This window comes from Pseudophryne corroboree, unplaced genomic scaffold (assembly GCF_028390025.1).
Source record: "Pseudophryne corroboree isolate aPseCor3 unplaced genomic scaffold, aPseCor3.hap2 scaffold_472, whole genome shotgun sequence".
In the NCBI taxonomy this organism is placed as follows: domain Eukaryota; kingdom Metazoa; phylum Chordata; class Amphibia; order Anura; family Myobatrachidae; genus Pseudophryne; species Pseudophryne corroboree.
In genome coordinates, this window is record NW_026970084.1 from 142,568 (window position 1) to 161,692 (window position 19,125).

Here is a 19,125-nt window from a genome sequence, read left to right on the forward strand (position 1 = left end):
AGTGGCTTCACACCAACAGTGAATCCCAGCCGATGATGTAGGGCAGCGTGTGGGGGAGGGGGTCAGTTGCTGTGGCTCCAACATGGTAACCGCCAATGGACTGCAATGCTTTATCGATAGGGGGGGCGCCAGTGCCTTACTTTGCCAGGGGCGCTTGGACCCCTAGCTACACCTCTGTTGACCCTAACCGATACCCCTAAACTAACCATAATTCCTGCAGTAAAAATCCATGTTTCTATGTATATAGGGGGTCATTCCGAGTTGATCGCATGCTGCCGTTGTTCGCTGCGTAGCAATCAGTTGAAAAAAAATGGCTAATCTGTGCATGCGCATGCTCCGTAATGTGCATGCGCATCGTACGGGTACAAAGTCCATTGTGGTTTTGCACTAGTTCTAGCGATTATTCCAATCACAGAACAGGCCACAAGGAGATTGACAGAAAGAGGGCGTTTCTGGGTGTCAACTGACCGTTTTCAGGGAGTGCTTGGAAAAATGCAGGCGTGGCAGAAGAAATGCAGACGTGGCTGGGCATTCGCTGGATGGGTGTGTGACATCAAAAGCCGTCCCTCGGTTGTTAGAATCAACGCACACGAAGTGTAACTACAGTGCTGGTCTTATTTTGAAACGATTTTGCAGGCGCTCTGCTGCTCAAGTGTTCGCACTTCTCCAAAGTGAATATACACTCTCCAGTGGGCAGCGACAATGCGTTTGCATGGCTGCTAAAAACTGCTAGCGAGCAATCAACTCAGAATGACCCCCATAGTGTATTGCAAGAAAATATCTGTAAATCCAATGGTACCGTAAGTGCGGTATATACTCGCACTTCTTTGCGGGGTGAGAACATCTCCCCTAAGTGAAGTCAGCCCTATGAATAGAGTTTGTGTGATCCCTGTGCAGCAGTCACAGAAAGGGTTCATCTCTGCAGTTTGTCACTCAAATTACATTGCTGCATTTTTTCTAGAAGTGGATCTGAGAGCTGTTACCCGCAGACCAGCTACAATAATTATCCTGGGTACTCACTAGACCAGTGGTTTCTTAAACTGCACCCTGGGGTGCCTCAGGACACTTGCAGGGGTGCCTTGGATTGGTGGTCCAGGACCAATTCAAAATATTTATAGTTAGTGTTATAGGCAAAACCAGTGCTGTTGGCCGGCAATCATAACATATGTGCACAAGCAGAAGCAAATCCTGTCCCCTACCAAAGGGCCAGTGCTAGGGTGTTTGGCGCCTCCCTGCAAACTATTAATTTGGGCCCTCTCTCCAATACTTAATAAAGGGACAGTGCGCTCCTTAAAAAAAGAAGGTGTGGTATCACAAGGAAGGGGCATGGCCACACAATAGCACCCCAAATCAAAATACGCCACACAGTAGCACTATCTTATTGTCATTACACCGCATGTAATAATAATAATAATAATACCCACAGTCGCAGTGCCCTTTATACACATAACCACCATATCAGTGCAGCTTACACACATAATGCCAACAGTAGCAGTGCCCCTTCTACACATGCCCATGGTGGCAATCCTTTACATGGCAAATATCAACCTGGTTTTGCCATGTAAAGGATTGCCACTTTAAAAACAAACAAAAACAAAAAAAAACAACAGGAAAAAACACAAAATCTCTCACTTTCTGATTCTCACACCCTATTACATTCCTCCCTATATATTTAAATGTTTCTATTACTGTATGTTCCCTCTTCCCTTCTCCAAACTATACACATCAACATTTTTTTGTATTTCCAGGTAAGTTTTGTGATGTAGGCCATGCACAATTTTAGTTGCCCTAATGTATTTACAGCCTTCTGGAGATATGGCTTCTGGAACTGAACACAGGATTCTAAATGTGGCTGTACCAAGGACCTATACAGTGGCATTACAGGTTGAGTATCCCTTATCCAAAATGCTTGGGACCAGAGGAATTTTGGATATCGGATTTTTCTGTATTTTGGAATAATTGCATACCATAACGAGATATTATGGTGATGGGACCTAAATCTAAGCACAGAAGGCATTTATGTTTCATATACACCTTATACACACAGCCTGAAGGTCATTTTAGCCAATATTTTTTATAACTTTGTGCATTAAACAAAGTGTGTGTACATTCACAGAATTCATTTATGTTTCATATACACCTTATACACACAGTCTGAAGTTCATTTAATACAATATTTTTAATAACTTTGAGTATTAAACAAAGTTTGTGTACACTGAGCCATCAAAACACAAAGGTTTCACTATCTCAGTCTCACTCAAAAAAGTCCGTATTTCGGAATTTTCCGTATTTCGGAATATTTGGATATGGGATACTCAACCTGTATTACTTTTTTCTGCTACTGGTTCTTTAACCTATGCAAACAAGCATCTGACTTGCCTTTCCTATTGCTTTGTTACATTGCTTACCTGAAATAGTAATACTTAGATAGCTTTCCTCTTGCCATTATAATGCCCTTAATATTATAGTTAGCCTTTGCATTTTTGAGACGTGTATGATTTTGCATTTTTTGGCATTAAATGTTGCCATGTTCTTGACCATTCCTCTAGTCCAGGGGCGGAACTGCCAGAGACAACGGAGTCAGTTGCCGCCGGGCTCCAGCCCTAAAGGGGCTTCCTCCATTGCCCCCCGGCTGTTACGTGCCCTTCCTACTAAATAGACAAAGGCGCTACCAGCAGGGTCTCGCAGTTTGTACATTCCATGCCGTAACACCCTTCTTTCCACCTTCACAATGAAGCTATTGGTACTTTGCAAAAAAAAATAAATTATTAGCATTGCAACTCAGCAGATCAATGCAGTGTGCAGCCACACACTCCATATATCTGCTCAGCCACAAAGCTGATTATTTCTTCACAAAGTACAAGGTGAGCTCCAAATAGAATTCTCTAGCTTAGATTATACCTTTCTATGCAAGGGTAAATAGCTCAATTGTTTGACTGCAATGCCACAGGAAATGGTTTGGATCCAAGACAGTGTGACTGAATAATAAAGAAACCTTAAGATGAGTTCATGAATGTTGTATAAGTATTAGTGAGAGAAGGGGTCAGGAGCATGCTAGGCTGCAAAAAATAAGGTAGGCTGCAAGTGAAAGTAATGATCTCCTATATATTTTCCCAGATCTGTCACTCTGTGTGGCTAACTCTGGGGGAAGTCACAGCAATGGGCGGAGACGGCAACTGCAGGACGATACACCAGTGCCAGCAGCAGACCGTAACAAAGTGACAGATCAAGGAGAATATATAGGAGGTAGGGAGGTGGCCATGGTACATGGCTGGCCAAGGGACACTAGCTCATGTACCCCTTTACCACTGAGGCTGGCCACCAAGGATGGACCTGTCACCAGTGCACATGCAATAACCTCTTCTGCTGCCCTCTTTGCAACTCAGATTGCCCAGTGCTCCCCTTCGCTAACAGTCCACAAAGTTTCCCCATCTCACGATCTGCCTCCTCACCCCCACTTTCATCTCTACAGCACACGCGCATATCATACAAGATCCCATCATGCGTACGTAGGTCTGAAATGCAAGAGGGAGGTTGGGGGGAGATTGGCATGCGCCAGCAACACCACACAGCTCACTGTGACCACAGTGGAGAGGCGCTGCAACAGGACAATACACCAACCACGGAGCAAGGAACTGCGTCGGTCAGGAGGAGAACTATTTCAATAGCATAAAAAGGTTAATGCGTCCCACCCTATGGACACCAGACTCATCAAGTCACTGTTGCCAGAGTCTCATACAATGACTCTGAACCTCTAAGCACACTATTTGACTGTCCACACCCTGCTGTGCCTATTACCCATCTCCTCCACCACCCTCAACACTGACCCACACATCATTCACCCACAAAGATACAATAAAGGTAGTTTGGATAAATTAGCTAAATGAAATGGATTTAACCAATTTATCTAAATGACCATTTTTGGATGTTTTCCAGTGTTTGTGAGCAAATGGTCAATTGTCATTTGCTGCCACATATTAGCATAATTTTGTTTCAACTAGAAAAAAAAATTGGACAGATAATCTAAGTGTGGATCCAGTTTAAAGGTCCGTATTCACGGCCCGATTTTGGGGAGAGATGTGTGCTGAGCGAACTGCTCAGCACACATCTCTCCACCCGCTCAGCACAGCGTGATGTGTGCTGAGCATACGGGGGGTGGGGGGGGGCGCTCATTTCACCCCCTGTGTGGGGCATTCTGTGTGTATCCAGCTTAACAGGTGTGAGCATCATACAACTACTGACTTGCGAGTAACTATACAGCAGCTCCATACCTTGTGACTTGAAGAAACACCAGTTAACCCCGGGAATGCTGCAGTCAAAGCAACAATTCCTCTTCTTACATTCCGCTGCACTTATTGTGGGGTAGCCGCAATCCCTTCTGCTGTACGGTTCCACATTACATTGTTTCTTGTCACTTCCTGTTGATGCAGTAAGGAAACATCCAGGAATTACAGCAGCTTAGTTTTTTTTTTTTTTAACTGGGGCAATTTAGCTAGATCACAGGGCAATTTAGCTCCTTTGGTCCTTTTTTAGGACCCGTTAATCAGACAGTTGAGCAAACTGAAAAACAGCTAGCAGGAAATTTCCACTTAAATGGTATTTTCTAATCTTATCTGACCATGACTAAGAATAAAGGATACACAAGATAAACTCTTAGAGCCATGGACCTTATCCATGTTTAAGCTCCATCAAATCAGTAATCAATAGCACTACATGCTCCCACTTTACCACTGTACTATATACTCTACCTGTGTTTTTAAGGTAAAAACACCATTTAACCCCAGTGACACTTGAATTAAAGCAGCAGCCTCTGGAATAGCATTCCTTAGCATTAATCCCAGGAAATCTGCAATCTTCACGCTCTTTGATAGCCATGCTACATTGCTGTTTACTTGGATGGAGCAGAGAGCACAACATCAGGACATAGGAAATATTACAATGCATGATAAGAAAGGTGTGAGCTCTACAGCAAGGCCTCTAACCCTTCGCCAGTGCCAAATACATAGGGCTTAACTCAGATCTGATCACAGCAGCAAATTTATTAGCTAAAACCATGTACACTGCAGGGGGGGGGGGGTATAATATGTGCAGAGAGAGTTAGATTTTGGTGCGGTGTGTTCAAACTGAAATCTAAATTGCAGTGTAAAAACAAAACAGCCAGTATTTACCCTGCACACAAACAATATAACCCACCTAAATCTCTCTGCAAATGTTATATCTGCCCCCCCCCCATCCCTGCAGTGCACATGGTTTTGCCCACTAGCTAACAAATTTGCTGCATCTGGGAATTACAGCATCTTAATATTTCTTTTTACAGAAGGTTCAGCAAATTAAATTATTTAGTGAAATACTGTAATCATAACAGTTACAGGGATATTGTAGGTAGATTTATTGTCAGTGGATAAATGTAAAAATTAAACCCTTAGGCATAGTTCCAAAATGCTGTCATTGCAATCCAGATTTTAAGGATATCATGCTTGAGCACAGGTGACTTAATTAGAACTTCAGTCAATGTGAATTAACCATTGGACTCAACCATGGTTATCCTTAAAACCCAGGGGTCTATTTAAGATCGATCTTAATCGATGTTGGGCTTCCAGGTTGAAAAAAACACACACATTTACTAACATTTTAAAATTTATATAAAAAAAATCATCTGTTCGTAAATGCAGTGCACATGGTTTTGCCCAACTGCTAACAAAAATCCTGCTGCGATCAACTCAGAATTACCCCCCATGGCCCTCATTCCGAGTTGTTCGCTCGCAAGCTGCTTTAAGCAGCATTGCACACGCTAAGCTGCCGCCTACTGGGAGTGAATCTTAGCATCTTAAAATTGCGAACGAAAGATTTGCAATATTGCGATAAGACATCTCTGTGCAGTTTCTGAGTAGCTCGAGACTTACTCTGCCAGTGCGATCAGTTCAGTGCTTGTCGTTCCTGGTTTGACGTCACAAACACACCCAGCGTTCGCCCAGACACTCCTCCGTTTCTCCAGCCACTCCCGCGTTTTTCCCAGAAACGGTAGCATTTTTTCCCACACGCACCTAAAGCGGCCTGTTTCCGCCCAGAAACACCCACTTCCTGTCAATCACATTACGATCACCAGAACGATGAAAAAACCGTGAGTAATATTCCTAACTGCATAGCAAATTTACTTGGCGCAGTCGCAGTGTGAACATTGCGCATGCGCATTAAGCGGAAAATCGCTGCGATGCGAAGAAAATTACAGAGCGAACAACTCGGAATGACCACCTATGTGCACTGCAGGGAAGGCAGATTTAACATGTGCAGAGAGAGTTAGATTTGGGTGTGGTGTGTTCAATCTGCAATCTAATTTGCAGTGTAAAAATAAAGCAGTCAGTATTTACCCTGCACAGAAACAAAATAACTCACCCAAATCTAACTCTTTCTGCACATGTTATATCTGCCTCCCCTGCAGTACACATGGTTTTGCCCAACTGCTAACAAAATTCCTGCTGCGATCATCTTGGAATTACCCCCATCGATTGATGTTTTCACACTGCTCGTGTATATAAGACATAGGGCCTAATTCAGTTTGGATCGTAATACGCGTTCCAACCGCAAAACCTATGAAGAGGATGGGGGCATATACGCAGGGTCCATCCTGTGCGTGTGCCTACATTTTCTCCGGGTGCCCCGCAGAAAATGCGAATGCCTCTGCCTGTCAATCAGTAGAGGGCGTACCTTCGCAGGTATATCGCGATCATGAGCCATGTCTCCCATTTTTGTCATTATAGGTGCTCTGTGAGCTGCTGGCCATGCCCCAGCCCCTCTGTCTCCCGTGAATAGACATTGAGGCTTATTCAGACCAGGTTATTGAGCTTAATACTATAGGATCAAAATTACCCCCAAATTCTATGATTTTAGCTGTTTGAGGTTTTTAAAAAAAATCACCCGAATACAAAATCCGAAAGGGTGGTTTTGCCAAAACGCGTCCGTATCCAAAACACAACTGCGGATCCGAAACCAAAACCAAAACATGAAACACGAAAAATGCCCGCTGCACATCTCTAGTTAGGGGAGAAGCATGTAGCCTTGTAGACTATGCACAGCTATATCTAGAAAAATATACGATCTAATCTTTAACCAACCAATGCAAGAAAGTATTTAATGTGAAAATACGAAACACTAGACTAATTGGAGGTGCGCCCTAAAGCAAATTACAATGTTAGGATTAGGGGGTTCGGAAAGACCTCTAGTGTAAACACTACTATATACATTTTAAGATAGGAAGGTACAAATTACATATTCACATTGCATCTATGGGCTGGATTCAAATGTCCCTTTCCTCCCTCAATCGTGCCCGTCAGCAGCTATTCTAATGTTGCTGCCAACGGGTGCGACATGTTTATTTCAGCTCGCTACCCCCAGGGGAAACAAGCTGAAATGTGTGCAAAGAGACCCATTTGGGCAACCAAACGGTGTCTTTTCATGATCGCGCCCATTACTTTATTCAGGTTTAGGTGCTTTGTGCACCTAAACCAGAGTGTAATGGGCGCAATAATTGAGGGCATTTGAATTTCCCTTATATGTGTGTGTGTGTGATATACACACAGACACACATACTGTATTTCTTTATATAATGGACACCTCAGTTTCTATTCATTCATGTCCTGCCCCCTACTCTGTCAGACCCCTTCCCCTCTACTTTTCTGACCCCAAACGCCACTCATTCTTGTTGAGTGCTGGTGGGCCCATTCAGAATTTTGCTATGGGGCCCACAAAGGTCTAGTTACGCCACTGGGCAGGGTTATAGAGGAGGCGGTGCAAGGCATCCTGGGAACAGTCAAAGCTTTAGCCTGTTGGTGCCTTGGATCAAGATCCAACTCTACACCCCGATGTTAGTGTAGTGCCTTTTGGGGTTAAGGTTTTACAGAAAGTTACAGGTTTTTTTAATTTAGTAAAATATGCCCCATTTTAAAGATAGGGCATTTACATTTGTTGCACCTGTGCAGTACATAGCAGCCTGCAGGGCATGTACAGTGGCTTCATTTGGGTGCACATACATTGCCGGCTCCTGGTCGCAAACTGAAATTATTGTGTGTAAGTGGAATTAGCGGTGTTTATGTCATACAGGGGGGTTGGGGAGGTTTGTGGTTGGTGGGGGGCACGCTGTGTGATTATTATCCTGCATCTATACATACATGCGCTAACACCTACCCACACCTAATATCCATACATACACGCCCTGACACCTGGACATACACCAACATTCCCACACCTGCATCTATACATACACATGCTGACACCTGGACATACACCAACATACAAGCACCTGCATCTATATATACACGCGCTGACAAATGGACATACACCGACGTACCCACACTTGCATCTATACATACATGCACTGACATCTGGACATACAAGCACCTGCATCTATACATACACGCGCTGACACCTGAACCTACACTGACCTTCCCACACCTGCATCTATACATACACATTCTGACACCTGGACATACACAGACGTACCCACACCTGCATCTATACATACACGCGTTGACACCTGGACGTACACTGACGTACACACACCTACATCTATATATGCATGGATGCAAATGTGGGTACGTCTGTATACGTCCAGGTGTTAGCATGTGTATGTATAGATGTTAGGTGTGGGTACATCAGTGTATGTCCAGGTGTCAGCACATGTATGTATAGATTCACATGTGGGTAAGCCGGTGTACGTCCACGTGTCAGCATGTGTAGGTATAGATGCAGGTGTGGGTACGTTGGTGTACGTTTAGGGGTCAGCGTGTTTATGTATAGATGTTGGTGTGTGTATGTCAGTGTACGTACAGATATAGGTGTGTGTATGTATGTATGTATGTATGTATGTATGTATGTATATGTATAGAGGAAGGTGTGATACATACATATAACACATACATGATAGATACATACATATATCACACACACGATAGATAGATAGATAGATAGATAGAACACATACATACAAGATAGATAGATACATATATATACACACACATACGATAGATAGATAGATAGATAGATAGATAGATAGATACACATATATATATATATATATATATCACAAACATATATGATTCATACATATATCACACACACATACATGATACATACATGAGAAAGACCTGGGATGGTGATGAGGCCAGGGCCCCCTGCTGATGTTGCGTTGAGGAAGGCAGTGTTCCAGGGCGGATGCCAGTCGGGGAGAGCGCCGCGCAGCCCGGGAAAAATACTGCTGAGGAGCTACATCTGGAAGAGCCCCTGGGAGGGAGAGTGCCACATGCCCCATCCTGCGTGGCAGACTCTGCAGGCCTGCACATGGGAAGGGAGGTCTCTGGCCACACATACTCACCCTTCTGCTGAAGCCCCGCTGCTGTCCCCATCAGCGCTCTCCAGCGGGGAGCGGGGCCAGGATGAACCTCAACCTGTGAGAACTATCTTCATGATCAAGAGATCTCATATGCAAGATAAGTATGTGTTGGAATAGGGCTGGGGAGGGCGGCTGCTCGGGCACCCCCCTGTCAAGTTAAGGAGATTTAACTGAGGAAGCACAAGGGAACTCTCGTCTGGGGACAACAACTGCAGGGAGACCACATCTTTTCAGATGAACATGGGAGGGCGGAAGGCTGCCTAATACTGAAGCACCCTCAGACATTAAACCATATGCAACAACTATTGCAAGCATTCCTGGGGGAAGGTCTGCAGCAGACGGATTTGCATACGGTGATGTCATCCAAGCAGTGGGCCAAAGTTGGCTGGAACCCTCATCTGTATATGAAAAGAGAAAAGGGGCATGCAGGGCATGGCGGCCTTTTGCGGCGCTTGTATAACCCCAAGTTTGCATTAAACACCCCCACCCTCCTTCGGTGTGGGGCTCATGTTGGCCATGCCCAAGCCCCTGAAGCATTCAAGCTGATTTCTTGCAGCAGCTGGGCACTGTAACAGCTTCAGAGCTGCTCTACAAGACAAGTAAAAGGGTGTGGGCCCTGCAGCACCACCTGTAGTTTGCATACACACATATATAGGACAGCATCTCTTATATGCCCCAGGGTCAATAAAATAGTATCCTTGTCTAGGCTATCCATCCCCTCAGATAAGGTATTTGTCCATGCCGCTACAGCACTACACACCCAGGCCGACGCAATTGCCGGTCTGAGTAAGGTACCTGAATGTGTATAAATGGACTTCAGTGTAATCTCCTGTTTGCGGTCAGCACACTCTTTGAGGGTAGCCGTATCCTGGGACGGGAGGGCTACCTTCTTGGATAAGCGTGTTAATGCTTTGTCCACCCTAGGGGAGGATTCCCATCGTAACCTATCCGTTGATGGGAAAGGATACGCCATAAGAATCCTTTTGGAAATCTGCAGTCTTTTATCTGGAGATTCCCAAGCTTTTTCACATAACTCGTTCAGCTCGTGTGAGGGGGGAAAGGTTACCTCAGGCTTCTTTCCCTTGTACATATGTACCCTCTTGTCAGCGACAGGGGGTTCCTCTGTGATGTGCAAAACATCTTTTATTGCCATAATCATAAATCGAATGGATTTTGCCAATTTTGGCTGTAACTTTGCATCATCGTAATCGACACTGGAGTCAGAATCCGTGTCGGTATCTGTGTCAACAATCTGGGATAGTGGGCGCTTATGAGACCCTGACAGTCCCTGCAACATAGGATCAGGCATGGGTTGAAACCCTGACTGACCCAAAGCTTCTGCCTTGTCTAATCTTTTGTGCAATGAGTTTACACTAGCATTTAAAACATTCCACATATCCATCCAATCAGCTGTCGGCGGAGACACCACATTCATTTGCTCCCGCTCCTCTCTAATATAGCCTTCTTCCTCAGACATGTCGACACACGTGTACCGACACACTACACACACAGGGAATGCTTTTTCTGAAGACAGTTTCCCCACAAGGCCCTTTGGAGAGACAGAGAGAGAGTATGCCAGCACACCCCCCAGCGCTATATAACCCAGGAATAAAACAGTAACTTAATGTTTGCCCAGTAGTGCTGCTGTATGTAATTTGCGAATTATGTGCCCCCCCCCACCCCTCTTTTCAACCCTCTTGTCTAACGTGGTATAAGCAGGGTAGAGTCCGGGGAGCTTCCTCTCAGCGGTGCTGTGGAGAAAAAATGGCGCTGGTGAGTGCTGAGGGAGAAGCCCCGCCCCCTCGGAGGCGGGCTTCTGTCCCGCTTAAACTGTAAAATTGGTGGGGGCTTATACATATATAAAGTGCCCAGCTGTATATATGTTATATTTTTGCGAAAGAGGTTTATATTGCTGCCCAGGGCGCCCCCCCTGCGCCCTGCACCCTTACAGTGACCGGAGTATGTGAGGTGTATGGGAGCAAAGGCGCACAGCTGCAGTGCTGTGCGTTACCTCAGTGAAGATCATGAAGTCTTCTGCCGCCTCTGAAGTCTTCTTTTCTTCTCATACTCACCCGGCTTCTATCTTCCGGCTCTGCGAGGGGGACGGCGGCGCGGATCTGGGACGGACGGCGAGGGTGAGATCCTGCGTACCAATCCCACTGGAGCTAATGGTGTCCAGTAGCCTAAGAAGCAGGACCTTGCAACTCAGAGAGTAGGGCTGCTTCTCTCCCCTCAGTCCCTCGATGAGGGAGTCTGTTGCCAGCAGTGCTCCCTGAAAATTAAAAACCTAACAAAATACTTTCTGTCAGAAAGCTCAGGAGAGCTCCTGAAAAGCATCCAGTCTCCACTGGGTACAGTATCAAACTGAGTTCTGGAGGAGGGGCATAGAGGGAGGAGCCAGTGCACACCCAGAACTAAAGTCTTTCTTAAAGTGCCCATGTCTCCTGCGGAGCCCGTCTATCCCCATGGTCCTTACGGAGTCCCCAGCATCCTCTAGGACGTTAGAGAAAATAGGATTTTAATACCTACCGGTAAATCCTTTTCTCTTAGTCCGTAGAGGATGCTGGGCACCCGTCCCAGTGCGTACTGTGTCTGCAGTTATTAAATGGCCCTTAACTCCAGAACATTTATGTGGAGATGAAAACATCCAAGGAAGACTTGACCATCTTCCTTGGATGTTTTCCCCCTGTGTGACTGCTCTCCAGCCTCGGAGGGTTGCATCCGTGGTCCCTAGGATCCCGTCCTGGATCCCGAACCATCGCCCCTCTAGGTGGTGAGAACTGTGCAGCCACCAATGGAGTGAGATTCTGGTCTTGGAAGACAGGATTATCCTCCGGTGCATGTGTAGGTGGGATCCGGACCACTTGTCCAACAGGTCCCACTGGAACACTCTGGCATGGAACCTGCCAAACTGAATGGCCTCGTAGGCCGCAACCATCTTCCCCAGCAACTGAATGCATTGATGGATTAACACTCTTGCTGGTTTCAGAATTTGTTTGACCAGACTCTGGATCTCCAGAGCCTTTCCACTAGAAGAAAACCTCTTCTGTGTCCAGTATCACTCCCAAAAACAACAACCGCGTCATTGGGACCAACTGCGATTTTGGCAAGTTTAGGAGCCAACCATGTTGTTGAAGAACTGTCAGGGAGAGTAGATGTTTTGCACCAACTGGTCCCTGGATCTCGCCTTTATCAGGAGATCATCCAAGTACGGGATAATTGTGACTCCTTGCTTGCGAAGGAGAACCATCATTTCCGCCATCACCCTGGTGAAAATCCTCGGAGCCGTGGACAGACCAAACGGCAACGTCTGAAATTGGTAATGACAATCCTGAATTGCAAACCTCAGGTAGCTTGATGCAGTGGCTAAATGGGAACATATAAGTAGGCATCCTTTATGTCTACCAAAACCATGAAATCTCCTTTATCCCCCGGACTGGAGATCACTACCCTGAGAGATTCCATCTTGAAATTGAATTTCTTTAGGTAGAAATTAAGGGATTTCAGATTTAAGATTGGTCTGACTGAGCCATCCGGCTTCGGGACCACGAAGAGGCTTGAATAAAAACCTTCTCCCTGCTGACTAAGGCTGATTTGAACAATCGGTGAGGGGGATACTGTAGCACAGAGATTTTCAACCATTTAGTTAATTTGATCTCGGCAGCTCCCGCAGGTAAGTCAACCTTCTTGCCCTATGTTCCCTCTCAACGGATGAAGACGCATCATTGTCTAACGCAGTCATTTTGTCCCAATAGATATGCAAGAAGTTAAGATTCCCCTTTCTTTGCAGGTAGAGGAAGGAGAAGAGGGAAGAGGTCTGTAGCCTCTTCAAGATCGCAGGAGCAGAGATCGTCCTCTGCTTCTGCCAAATCCACTGCATGACGCTGGGGCTCTCTTGCAGGAGCCCACACCAGTGGGGGCACGTCTAAAACACTTCAGTCAGTTCTGGATTAATTTGGACCTGGACTCGTGGGTTTTACAAATAGTGTCACAAGATTACAAACTGGGGTTTCAAGACGTTCCCCCTCACCGATTGTTCAAATCGGCCTTAGTCAGCAGGGAGAAGGTTTTTATTCAAGCCTCTTCGTGCTCCCGAAGCCGGACGGCTCAGTCAGACCAATCTTAAATCTGAAATCCCTCAATTTCTACCTAAAGAAATTCAATTTCAAGATGGAATCTCTCAGGGTAGGGATCTCCAGTCCGGAGGAAGGAGATTTCATGGTTTTAATAGACATAAGGATGCCTAATTACATGTTCCCGTTTAGCCACTGCATGAAGCTACCTGAGGTTTGCAATTCAGGATTGTCATTACCAATTTCAGACGTTGCCGTTTGGTCTGTCCACGGCTCCGAGGATTTTCACCAGGGTGATGGTGGAAATGATGGTTCTCCTTCGCAAGCAAGGAGTCACAATTATGCCGTACTTGGATGATCTCCTGATAAAGGCGAGATCCAGGGACCAGTTGGTGCAAAACATCTACTCTCCCTGACAGTTCTTCAACAACATGGTTGGCTCCTAAACTTGCCAAAATCGCAGTTGGTCCCAATGACGCGGTTGTTGTTTCTGGGAGTAATACTGGACACAGAAGAGGCTTTCTTCCAGTGGAAAGGCTATGGAGTTCCAAAGTCTGGTCAAACAAATTCTGAAACCAGCAAGAGTGTTAATCCATCAATGCATTCTGTTGCTGGGGAAGATGGTTGCGGCCTACGAGGCCATTCAGTTTGGCAGGTTCCATGCCAGAGTGTTCCAGTGGGACCTGTTGGACAAGTGGTCCGGATCCCACCTACACATGCACCGGAGGATAATCCTGTCTTCCAAGACCAGAATCTTACTCCATTGGTGGCTGCACAGTTCTCACCTCCTAGAGGGGCGATGGTTCGGGATCCAGGACTGGATCCTAGGGACCATGGATGCAACCCTCCGAGGCTGGGGAGCAGTCACACAGGGGGAAAACATCCAAGGAAGATGGTCAAGTCAGGAAAGTTTTCTCCACATAAATGTTCTGGAGTTAAGGGCCATTTAATAACTGCAGACACAGTACGCACTGGGACGGGTGCCCAGCATCCTCTACGGACTAAGAGAAAAGGATTTACCGGTAGGTATTAAAATCCTATTTTCTCTAACGTCCTAGAGTATGCTGGGGACTCCGTAAGGACCATGGGGATAGATAGGCTCCGCAGGAGACATGGGTACTTTAAGAAAGACTTTAGTTCTGGGTGTGCACTGGCTCCTCCCTCTATGCCCCTCCTCCAGACCTCAGTTTGATACTGTGCCCAGTGGAGACTGGGTGCTTTTCAGGAGCTCTCCTGAGCTTTCTGACAGAAAGTATTTTGTTAGGTTTTTAATTTTCAGGGAGCACTGCTGGCAACAGACTCCCTCATCGAGGGACTGAGGGGAGAGAAGCAGCCCTACTCTCTGAGTTGCAAGGTCCTGCTTCTTAGGCTACTGGACACCATTAGCTCCAGAGGGATTGGTACGCAGGATCTCACCCTCGCCGTCCGTCCCAGAGCCGCGCCTCCGTCCCCCTTGCAGAGCCGGAAGATAGAAGCCGGGTGAGTATGAGAAGAAAAGAAGACTTCAGAGGCGGCAGAAGACTTCATGATCTTCACTGAAGTAACGCACAGCACTGCAGCTGTGCGCCATTGCTCCAATACACCTCACACACTCCGGTCACTGTAAGGGTGCAGGGCGCAGGGGGGGGGGGGGCACCCTGGGCAGCAATATAAACCTCTTTTTGGCAAAAATATAACACATATACAGCGGGGCACTGTATATATGTTTGAGCCCCCGCCAATTTTACAGTTTAAGCGGGACAGAAGCCTGCCGCCGAGGGTGCGGGGCTTCTCCCTCAGCACTCACCAGCGCCATTTTTTCTTCACAGCACCGCTGAGAGGAAGCTCCCCGGACTCTCCCCTGCTTATACCACGGTAGACAAGAGAGTTGAAAAGAGGGGGGGGGGGGGCACATAATTTGGCGCAAATTACATGCTGCAGTACTACTGGGCAAACATTAAGTTACTGTGTATTCCTGGGTTATATAGCGCTGGGGTGTGTGCTGGCATACTCTCTCTCTGTCTCTCCAAAGGGCCTTGTGGGGAAACTGTCTTCAGAAAAAGCATTCCCTGTGTGTGTGGTGTGTCGGTACACGTGTGTCGACATGTCTGAGGAAGAAGGCTATATTAGAGAGGAGCAGGAGCAAATGAATGTGGTGTCTCCGCCGACAGCTGATTGGATGGATATGTGGAATGTTTTAACTGCTAGTGTAAACTCATTGCACAAAAGATTAGACAAGGCTGAAGCTTTGGGACAGCCAGGGTCTCAACCCATGCCTGATCCTATGTTGCAGGGACTGTCAGGGTCTCATAAGCGCCCACTATCCCAGATTGTTGACACAGATACAGACACGGATTCTGACTCCAGTGTCGATTACGATGATGCAAAGTTACAGCCAAAATTGGCAAAATCCATTCGATATATGATTATGGCAATAAAAGATGTTTTGCACATCAGAGAGGAACCCCCTGTCCCTGACAAGAGGGTACATATGTACAAGGTGAAAAAGCCTGAGGTAACCTTTGAGGGGTTCACACGAGCTGAACGAGTTATGTGAAAAAGCTTGGGAATCTCCAGATAAAAGACTGCAGATTTCCAAAAGGATTCTTATGGCGTATCCTTTCCCATCAATGGATAGGTTACGATGGGAATCCTCCCCTAGGGTGGACAAAGCATTAACACGCTTATCCAAGAAGGTAGCCCTCCCGTCCCAGTATACGGCTACCCTCAAAGAGTCTGCTGACCGCAAACAGGAGATTACCCTGAAGTCCATTTATACACATTCAGGTACCTTACTCAGACCGGCAATTGCGTCGGCCTGGGTGTGTAGTGCTGTAGCGGCATGGACGGATACCTTATCTGAGGGGATGGATACCCTAGATAAGGATACTATTTTATTGACCCTGGGGCATATAAGAGATGCTGTCCTATATATGTGTGTATGCAAACTACAGGTGGTGCTGCAGGGCTCACACCCTTTTACTTGTCTTGTAGAGCAACTCTGGAGCTGTTTCTGGGTCCAGCTGCTGCAAGAAATCAGCTTGAATGCTTCAGGGGCTGGGGCATGGCCAACATGAGCCCACACTGATGGGGGGTGGGGGTGTATAAAGCGATTTAGGGGTCATCCAAGCGCAACCCCACAAAGGCCGCCATGCCCTGCGTGACCCTTTTCTCTTTTCATATGCAGACGAGGGTTGCAGCCAACTATGCCCACTGCTTGGATGACATCACTATATGCAAATCCATCTGCTGCAGGCCTTCCCCCAGGAATGCTTGCAGTAGTTGTTGCATTTGGTTTGTTGTTTGGGGGTGCTTCAGTATTAGGCAGCCTTCTGCCCTCCCACATTCGTCTGAAAATGTGTTCTCCCTGCAGTTGTTGTTCCCAGATGAGAGTTCCCTTGTGCTTCCTCAGTTGAATCTCCTTAACTTGACAGGGGTGTGCCCGAGCAGCCGCCCTCCACAGCCCTATCCCAACACATACTTATCTTGCATATGAGATCTCTTGATCATGAAGATAGTTCTCACAGGGTGAGTTTCATCCATTACATTTTAAAGTAGGAAGGTACAAATTACATATTCAAATTACATATATGTGCTGGATTCAAATGTTTTCCCCCCTTCCTTTCTCAATTGTGCCCATCAGCAGCTATTCTAATGTTGCTGCCAATGGGTGTGACGCATTCATTTCTTCTGTGGGGTACACTGGACTCCACAAGGATTCACATTGTATGTACACCAGAGTAGGATCTTGATCTGAGGCACCCACAGGCTCAAAGCTTTTGACTGTTCCCAAGATGCTCAGCGCCCCCTCCTCTATAACCTCGCTTCCATGAACAGGGAGCTCAGTTTGTAGTTGGTGCCTTCAGTAGCAGGCCACTTAACAGGGGGCTGCCTCAGGCAGCCTATTCTTAGCTATTAATTTTGGCAAGAAAAGAATAACTTTTTTTATAAGAATCTACAAGGGCTGCAGCAGGCTAGGTCTAATAGACCTCTTTACTGCAGCTCCATCACTCCCAGTGGCGCAGTATACTCCCGTGCCCCGGTTGCTGGGTCACTGCAGCGGAGGCTCCGGTTTCTTCCTAAGGTCAGTCACACACACACCGCCCTCCGGGATCACGAGGCCGCTGATGCAGGCGGGCCGTGTGCGCACTGGCGTGGACACTGATTACTGGGCAGCCGCTCCACTAGCCACCAGGGACAGTTAAGGAGCACAGCTCTGGGGTTTTTTCTCCTATATTAACCCCATTTTGTACTACCCGCAGTGCATTGTGATAGGTAATGGGGCCTGATTCAGGTTGGATCGCAATCCAACTGCAAAAACTGCTAAGAGCATACGCATCCGCCTGCATTTTCTGCGGCACCCCGCAGATAATGCGATCACCTCTGCCTGTGAATCGGTGAAGGGGGGGGGGGGGAGAAGGGTCAACAACACTCCATTTCCAAGTCGGAGATGGAGCGGTGCGGGGGCACGGTTTCAAAATGGGGTCGGCAACGGAGAAACAGGAGGCGTGGTCAGAGCAGCTGCATGACATCACATGGGCCGGACTCTGCCAGTGGAGCCCCAGCGTCATGAGGTAGATTTTGTAGAGGCCGGGGAGGACTTCTGTTCCTGGGAACTAGCTGTGTTGTGCAGCTTTATTCCTCTGCCCCTACCTCTGGCAAGAAAGGACGCACCTCGCACTTTCTTGTTTCTTTGTGACCGAAAGGACTGCATTTGATAATGCGGAGCTTTCTTATGCTGTGAGGGAACATAAGGTAAAAAATTTGATTTTCCAACTGTAGCTGTGCGTGTTAATGCTTTGTCCATCCTACGGGAGGATTTCCATCGTAACCTATCCGTTGATGGAAAAGGATACGCCATAAGAATCCTTTTGGAAATCTGCAGTCTTTTATCTGGAGATTCCCAAGCTTTTTCACATAACTCGTTCAGCTCGTGTGACCCCCTCAAAGGTTACCTCAGGCTTCTTTCCCTTGTACATATGTACCCTCTTGTCAGGGACAGGGGGTTCCTCTGTGATGTGCAAAACATCTTTTATTGCCATAATCATATATCGAATGGATTTTGCCAATTTTGGCTGTAACTTTGCATCATCGTAATCGACACTGGAGTCAGAATCCGTGTCGGTATCTGTGTCAACAATCTGGGATAGTGGGCGCTTATGAGACCCTGACAGTCCCTGCAACATAGGATCAGGCATGGGTTGAGTCCCTGACTGTCCCAAAGCTTCAGCCTTGTCTAATCTTTTGTACAATGAGTTTACACTAGCATTTAAAACATTCCACATATCCATCCAATCAGGTGTCAGCGGAGACACCACATTCATTTGCTCCCGCTCCTCTCTAATATAGCCTTCTTCCTCAGACATGTCGACACACGTGTACCGACACACCACACACACAGGGAATACTTTTTCTGAAGACAGTTTCCCCACAAGGCCCTTTGGAGAGACAGAGAGAGAGTATGCCAGCACACTCCCCAGCGCTATATAACCCAGGAATAACACAGTAACTTAATGTTTGTCCAGTAGCGCTGCTGTATGTAATTTGCGCCGAATTATGTGCCCCCCCTCTCTTTTCAACCCTCTTCTCTACCGTGGTATAAGCAGGGGAGAGTCCGGGGAGCTTCCTCTCAGTGGTGCTGAGGAGAAAAAATGGCGCTGGTGAGTGCTGAGGGAGAAGCCCCGCCCC